Source organism: Dipodomys merriami, unplaced genomic scaffold (assembly GCF_024711535.1).
Source record: "Dipodomys merriami isolate MVZ:Mamm:240054 unplaced genomic scaffold, mDipMer1.0.p SCAF_95, whole genome shotgun sequence".
NCBI classification, from domain to species: Eukaryota; Metazoa; Chordata; class Mammalia; order Rodentia; family Heteromyidae; genus Dipodomys; species Dipodomys merriami.
In genome coordinates, this window is record NW_027206568.1 from 4,855,205 (window position 1) to 4,863,369 (window position 8,165).

Consider the following 8,165-nt stretch of genomic DNA (forward strand, 5'->3'; position numbering starts at 1 on the left):
ATTAATAAATGTCTCCTTTCAGATTACATTCCATATAGAAAAAGTTAAGATTCCTTTTTTCCTAGGTCCTTATAGTATTTTATTTCTTTGGGATAAGATGATAATATTATCTAATTTCAAGTTTTGTAAAGGTTATGCTATGTAAGAGCCTTTGTAAAGTGAAGATTTAATACACTGATGTCAAACTAACCTTTAATTCTATGAATTACATGTATTGTTACACTTGTATTTTTGTAATCAACTTTTTAATAACTGCTTTTCATTTCTTTCATTTGAAGAATGAAAAATATGGAATAGTTCACGAATTTTTTTATCATCCTTCTGCAAGTGCCATGTTAATCTCTGTATTGTTGTCATTTGGTTAGGCCTGCTGCTGAAGCATGTAGTATCCTCTAAATTTAAGTAGTTAATGATGCAATCTTTATACAGGCATATATCCTTGGTTGCCTATTTGTAACAAGGAGCCCTTATTGTTCCTAAAATGCTATTGATCTTATTTCTCTAAATTTCTGTGTATAGTGGGAAAAACTTACATTGTTTGGTCGATTGCTCACATTTGCAATTTTTGTCAATGACTATTTTGTTGTTTTCATTTTAAATTTGATCATATTTTGAAGTCTTTATAGCTAAGTCCAAAGGTGATGCCTTTTCAAGTACTCACTAATCAACTGAGTTAGCTTTGTGGAGCTAATGGATTCAAAGGAAGTCTTGCTTAAGAGCTACTTCTAAACTTCTGCAGCTTAAAAGTTCGCAAAGAAGTCTCACTGGCACAAATGTCTTCCTGACACTTTACCCTTCTCCCATGTAGAAACAAACCAACCAAAATATCTTACCCTGACAGCATAGATTGTCTTACTGGAACAAAACTAATCTTAGTTACAAGGGTCCATAGAGCGATTAACAGTTCAGACCGAATTGTTCAGAATAGAAGGTATTTTATCAAAATACAATTGTTTATTATACCTATCATTTCAAAAGTAGCTAAAGCCAAGAAGGTGAAAAAATTGTTCGTATGCATGATTACCTAATATCCTGGTCTGTCTACCATCCAACCAGGCAGGAACTTACACTACTGACTTTCTATCACCAAATATTTCCATAAAACTTGGAGAAGTCCATAGGTTTCTCCTCGATATTAGGCTTAAATTATTAATGTTTTAATCACAGTATTTCCTCTTGCCTCCAGGCTTACAAATGGTAAAGTTTTAGGTCTAACTCTACCAAAAACTGAGGTAGAGATAATGGAATAATACTTTAAAACAGAGTTGCCATTGATACCCTAACCACAACAGAACAATGCATAACAATTTCCTATATTATAAGTACTTATATATTTTATATTTCTATGTGCTGATCTTAAATTTCTAGAATTGCTAGAATTAATTGATAATTTGACAAATAAATTGAAATTTATTCCCATAAACAAATTGGAATATAAATACTTAGGTTTAGAATATATATTAGAATAAAAAGTATCAAAGCAATGTCTTCGTTATAAACTTGTGATACCTTCTAAGTGTTCTAGGTCTTCTGAATTCACATTGTAAAAAAAAAACCAGTATTGTTTTCCTCTAATCTATAAGATATTTTACACTGCTGCTGTGTTTATTGTGTTAACTCGCTGGACCCAAAGTGTTTTTCTCCATATTTTTGAAGCATTCTTACTGATTATACCCAAATTTTGCTGATATGATGTGTAAAAACTATTATTCTTCTGTAGCACCCACAGGTTTGAGGATACTAAGTCCCAGTTATTTCATCATCATATAACAAGGGCAAGACTTCTGACTTTGGCCCATGCAACATGCTAACGGAAAGTAATTGAAGACCCATCTCAATTTCTAATTTCCTATAATATTTCAGGGCCCCAATTCCTTGTAGGAATTAGTAGTAAGCAATTGTGAAATGTAAGGCAACTTAAAATGAAAGATGAGATCACAAAATATAAGAGAATGTACTGTAGTTCAAACTTTCAATTTACAGATGACCAGCCCATATGAGTAAACAAATTCACAAATGTCACAAATTATTTTTATACCCTTCTCCTAATGATAAATGAAAGATTTCAGTCCAGCGTAAGTAGGCCAAAAATAATTACTGGAATGATAGATCCATAATTGTTCTACCAAGGCTAGGAAATCTTGACTTAGAAGTCAAATATAATTTAGAAAATCATTAATTGAGAAGATCCTTAGTGCTTCAAAACACTGGTACTTCAAGAAAACTTAGTTCTGTATTATAAAAATGTTGTCATTCTCAAACCAATGATAACCTACATTTAATCTTCTGAAAGTATATTCCTTTTCCAATAAACTTTTAAAAATGTTATTCACCAAAATAACACTTGACAAGTAGATAATAGTGACATTAAAAGTGTTTCAAGTGTAGGAATCAAGTTACAATAGAGATGATTTATTTACCCAGCATAAATGCCAAGTAAGTTCAACCATTCATTAAAGTGTAGAAATAGTATCTCCCACCATTTGCGTTGCTCAGTAGGTGCCTTCCAGAAATGTGTTAAATAGATCAGCCTTCCATGATTCAAACCCAAATATTAGCTAATAAAGTAAATTTCTTCACATAAGAAGGTACATTTTAAAGTCACTAATAGTTGCCTTATCATGTGTTGCCTTATCATATGGTTTCCCATCTGTCTAACATAGTAAGGAATATGACTTTAAGTTTTGCATATGGTTAATCATCAGAGATGTGACAAACATAAAATCTGTCTTCTATTTCTATCATATTCCTCTACTGTAGTAAAAATTAGTTTTTTTCTTTTTCCAAAACTTAGAGGTAGTAGAAAATATCATCCCATGTAAAATAAAATAATCACACACCATTGTACAAAGCCATTTATAAAAGCTGGTAGTTAGGTATAAATTCTAAACGATTTTTAAACTTTCTTGTTGACTAAAGATTAATCTTCCAAAAAGATGAGAATAAAATCATATCTAGGTGCTTCACGTCTCCAGTCTTGCAAATTGTTATTGCAGTTCAAGTACATGCAGGATTGAAACTCCATGGAATGTAGGAATGTATATAAACCTTTCAAATTCTAAACAGTTTAACAGAATGACTATCAGGAAGTTGAAACCAGAAAGGAATTATTATAAAGACATAAAATGAATGAAAAATGGAAAATGGGCAAGTACAGCTAGAATACTAATGTACACAAGTAATAAAGGAAGTTGTAAATCTGAAATAAATCTTGGAGAAAGGGTTGGTTCAGATTGATAGAAGGAATGACTCTGAACCAGGAGCATTTGATGGACATATTTAATTGTAACACACTTGCACAACCTTTTGAAATTCAGTTAAAAACACAACTACAAATAAAAACACACAATAATCACAACCAAACAACAATCTCTATAGTGTATGTATATGACCTCACAATATTTTAAGCAGTTAATGAAGGGCAGTCTTTGGAAAAGCAAACAAAGCTGTTCAAAGAATGCAGTTCGGGGTAGGGAAGAATTTTGAACAGATATAAATAGATTGTCAAAGGTTATAAATCATTTACAGGTGCTGCAAATATTTTCTTCTGTGAGTATTCTTTGTCTGAAGTGGTTACTCCAGTCCTCAGCCACACTTGATAGCTTGTGAATATAGAATGGAAGAAACAAGATCAAGAACCCATTACACCACTGGAGAGAAAACAGTCCTCTATGGTTTCTCTCATTTCTCTTCACTACTCTTTTCTCATACTTTTAATAAAGTGAAGTGATTTTGAATTATATCTTTCCTTCTTTTTCAGAGAATTACTGTTTGGTAATTAAATGACAATTCACAAATTTTGATGTCTTTTTTGTTTTTAAAGAACTTTGAATTTAAATTCCACTGCAACCTTGTTTCACACAGTGAGAGTCCATTTCCTGGGTAAGGACAATTCTCAAGGGAACCTAAAGGATTTACTGCAAGGTTTGTGAGATTTGTTTGTTTAGTGTGAAAATAAGCCATATTCACCCACATTGCTCCCTCTCAGCTAAGTCTCCATGGATTTCTTTGCATGAAAGCCTATTTTCCCAGGTAACTTTAAATTTTCTTGATAGGCTAAGTTGTTAAAAAGTTTGAACAATTAAAATTTACCTTTCATAAAATTTAAAACTCTTTTGAAATTCTTTTATCAGAATCGCGAATTCACCAATCCTAACTCCACCTTTACCATCAAAAACAGTTCGCATGTGTTTTCATGGTATAGTGTCCATGAAACTATTATTTTCCAGTGGCTTTGTTATGCGTATATATGACCATATAAGTTGATGCTGAGCAAAATGAACTCCAAGATATGGAGAGATATTTATTTGTGGTTGTTGTTTTTGATGTACTACGTGATTTCTATTTTCTTTGAGATTTTCTCCTATGGTTTATCCCCTGCTGTGTTTGATTTTGGTACCCTGTGTATTGTGTATACATTTACCTTAATTTGGGAAGGGGACAGGAACAACAAAATGGTGAAATAAAGGACAAAGGGCAAACCAATGCAATAGCAATACTCACAAGACAATAAGTTGGAAATGTACATTACAACTTGTGAGGGATATTGGGGTGAAGGAAAAATTGTGAGAAAAATTAGAGAGGGCATAACAAGTTTGAAAAGTTATGTATTCACTACCTTACAATGGCTGTAACCCCACAACACATCATTTTCACATTAAAATTAAATTATAAAATAAGCTGATGAAATAAAATTTCACTGTTTTGGTATTGTAAATATTATTCTTTATGTAGTATTTTTTTAAAAATAAGTATTATTTGGAATCTAATTTGAATTATTTACCTCTTCTTTATCAGAGGGTAATCAACTTGAATGATTTCCAACTAGATAATTTTTTCACAATATACTTGTCAATATTTTGAAAATAGAATAAATTTAGTACTTTCTTATAGTAAAACAGAAAACAGTTTAATTCTATGGAAACCCATAACTTTTAAAAGTAAATAAGTTGTTAAGAGGACAGAATGTATGTGTTCTTCAAAATTCCTATGATTAATAACTACTCATTTTCAAATTCTGAACATTCCGTACCTGAGAGATTCAAAATTTACCTGTTTGCATGTTTTGTAATTCTGCAACAGATGCATTTTCCAATGGGGTGTTACAGACTGAGAAGTAAACAGAAAAAGAGCCACATTCTGGTATAGGATAAAACTATGAAGCATGTTATAATTAATTCTTCAAGCGTAGCAGTTGGTTCTCAGATTAAGCTATTATTTCTATGACCATCAATCACAAGATTTATGCCATAAAGTCATCCTAGAGCAACAGTTTCCAACTTGTAGGGTGCACCTCAAAATTCCCTTAATTCCCATCAAGAATAGCTAATCTCCATTGTGAGAATACACTGCACCTCTGCTAATGTGATGCCCTCCGTGTTCTGGAAAGGACACCACAATAAACTGTGTTGCATCATTTTTCCTCCACTGATATTCTTGCAAATATTATTTATATTCATACTTTTTTAACTATCATACATAATCAGGATGCTAAGGTTGGAAGATTACAGTTCAAAGCCCACTGAACTAGGCCCTGAGAGGAGACTCGAGCTGGGACAGCTTCTTTACAGTTTTTGTTTTTGTTTTAGGGATTATAGAAAAAGAACAAAATCCTTGGCTTCAACCAGCCCAGTTCTTGGAATGAAAAGAATGCCTCTAGGTCCCCCTCCCCTTAAGAACTTAACCCATGTTTGTTCTGTTAAGGACTAACCAGTTAAACAGATAGCCAGTAATCCAGCTCATCCTGGCATGCTGGCTACATCCCGAGTTTACTATATACAGTCTGCCTTTTTCACATACTTATGTTAAACTCCACTAAACTCCTTTGTGTATGTTTACCTCAAGCTCCGCTTTATCATTGAATTCGTGAGTCATTTAAACCAAAAGTGATAGGCTGGTTTAAACAGCCATTATGTGACAAAGTGTAACTTCATTGGCCACCTGCGTGTGGTCTGGTATGACTGCAATCGTTTGGGTGCATGAAAATCTCATTGGTCGCCTACTTGACCAGGCTTCACCTTGTGATTTTTGCCTTTAAAAACCTAAGCACGTGGGCCACTAGGGGTCGCAGTATCAGCTCCTGAGCCTGTGCTGCGGCCCTGGCTGGTCAGTGTAGGAACCTTCTCAATAAAGTTGCTTCTTTAATAACAACTTTGTTGCGGTGGGCTCAGTCACTCCGGACGACTAGGTGGGCTTGCCTGCCTGTGTAGGGGTCTTCCTACTACACCACTCAGGCAGGAAGGTTCCCTAGATTCTTTTCTCCAATAAACTTCTCAGCAAAAGCCAGACAAAAGTGAGCTGAGGTTGAAGTGGTAGGGCACGAGCCTTGAGAATAAACAGGCTCAGAGAGAGTGTCCAGTCCCAGAGTTCAAGCCCTAGGAAAAACCAATAAAACAAAAACAAAAATAAAACAAATCCCAAATCTAGCATTTTTCTCATTGTGTACAGAGGCACGTAATTAAGGAAATTGCTTCCTATGTTACATACAGGTTGAAGAAAGAAGATGTCACACAATTATTCTCTTCATACCATGTTATACCAAAGCCTCAAAAAATTACCCTTTTTCTAAATGTATAAATTAATTTCATCCATTTGTTGGCAACTCTGTCTACATTATTCACATTATCATTTTATACATGAGCTGTTGGAATTATCTAGTAACTGAGTTCTAATTATAGAAACGACTTGTACATCTCATTGTTGCAATGGGTCCACCTGTAACCCTAGTTAAACAATTTGTTTTTAGAGAATATGTCCAGCAAAGAATCCATAACTTAACTCTACAAAAGTAGGTGCACTGAATCATTTTGGAATTAATTTTGTTTTCTTGGGAATTTTATCTTGTCGTTCCTTTTGGGTAAACTTAAAGTCATATTTCACTTTTTTATTGGTTGTGGGGCTTGAACTCTGATCCTGGGCACTGTCCCTCAGGTCTTCAGTTCAAGTTGAGCGCACTACCACTTTAGCTACAGCACCACTTCCGATTTTCTGGTGGTTAATTGAAGATTAGGGTCTCATGGACTTTCCTGACAAGGCTGGGTTTGAACCACAATCCTCTGGTCTCAACCTCCTGAGCAATTTGATTACAGGTGTAAACCACCAGCACCCATTTCATATTTGCATTTATGTGCACTGAATGACACTGTATAGGCAAAGAATGGAAATTTTAACCAAATGATGACATTGCAGCTTTTCAGAAAAATTGAGGTAGCAGTAAATATGTCCTCCTTTTCCATTTTGTTACATTAATGAGTCATGAGCTATGGGACTCTTACATTAGCATCCTGTGACATCTGTATAGGTGTATTTATAATCAGAAAATGTTCATAGAGAAATATAGAAAGACTAAGACTTTTAGAAAACAAAGGAGATAAGGTGTGAAAGAACAGCATAGACGGAGATACATTTATCACGCAGAGATTAAGAACTAGCCTAAGAGACTTAGAAAAGCCTAGTTGACAACTAGTTCTTCAATAACCAAAAATGGTTCTCTAGACCAGTTTCTGGTATACATTAGTTACTATCGTTTATTCCTTCCATCTGGAGTTATTCCTTATTTTCTTTCACAACTATTAATTAGCCTCTGCCTTTTTGGTGCCAAAACTGACCAAAAAGATTTCAAAATCACACTTAGACAATTTTTCACTTCGTGATTAGCAGTGATGGCAGAAAATCTTGGAATCCTTGAATTTCCAGAATTAATCTTCAGCTGACATCTAAGCACACTCCTGCCATTAATTGCTGTGACTTAAAGAACAAAATTTTTTCAACACAGTATCCTAACATAGGTATAGTACATGAATTAGGGTCTATTTTCAGGTGTCAGTATGGAAGGAGCAATTATATATTTCAAGTATGCATTCTTTATTTTCCATTTAATAATTTTTTTTGGCCAGTCCAGGGGCTTAAACTCAAGGGTAAGTAATTATTCCTGAGCTATTTTTTTCTCAAGGCTAGTGCTCTACCACTTGCATTCCTTCCAGTGTTTTTCTTTTTTATGTATTACTGAGGAATTGAACCCAGGGTTTCATGCATGCTAGTCAATCACTGTATCATGAAGCCACATTCCCAGAGCCCTAAATGACTTTCTTAATTAGGCATTACATTTACATTCCATAACTATGTATCATAAGTTTAGCCAGGTGCTAGAAAATCATGTAGAAAGC

The 8,165-nt window shown here is 34.0% G+C and overlaps 1 pseudogene; it reads right to left on the minus strand.

Annotated features, from left to right (window-relative positions):
• Nucleotides 1-282: 282 nt before the first annotated feature.
• On the minus strand, nt 283-382 carry LOC138821886 (U6 spliceosomal RNA; annotated as a pseudogene).
• Nucleotides 383-8,165: the final 7,783 nt, after the last annotated feature.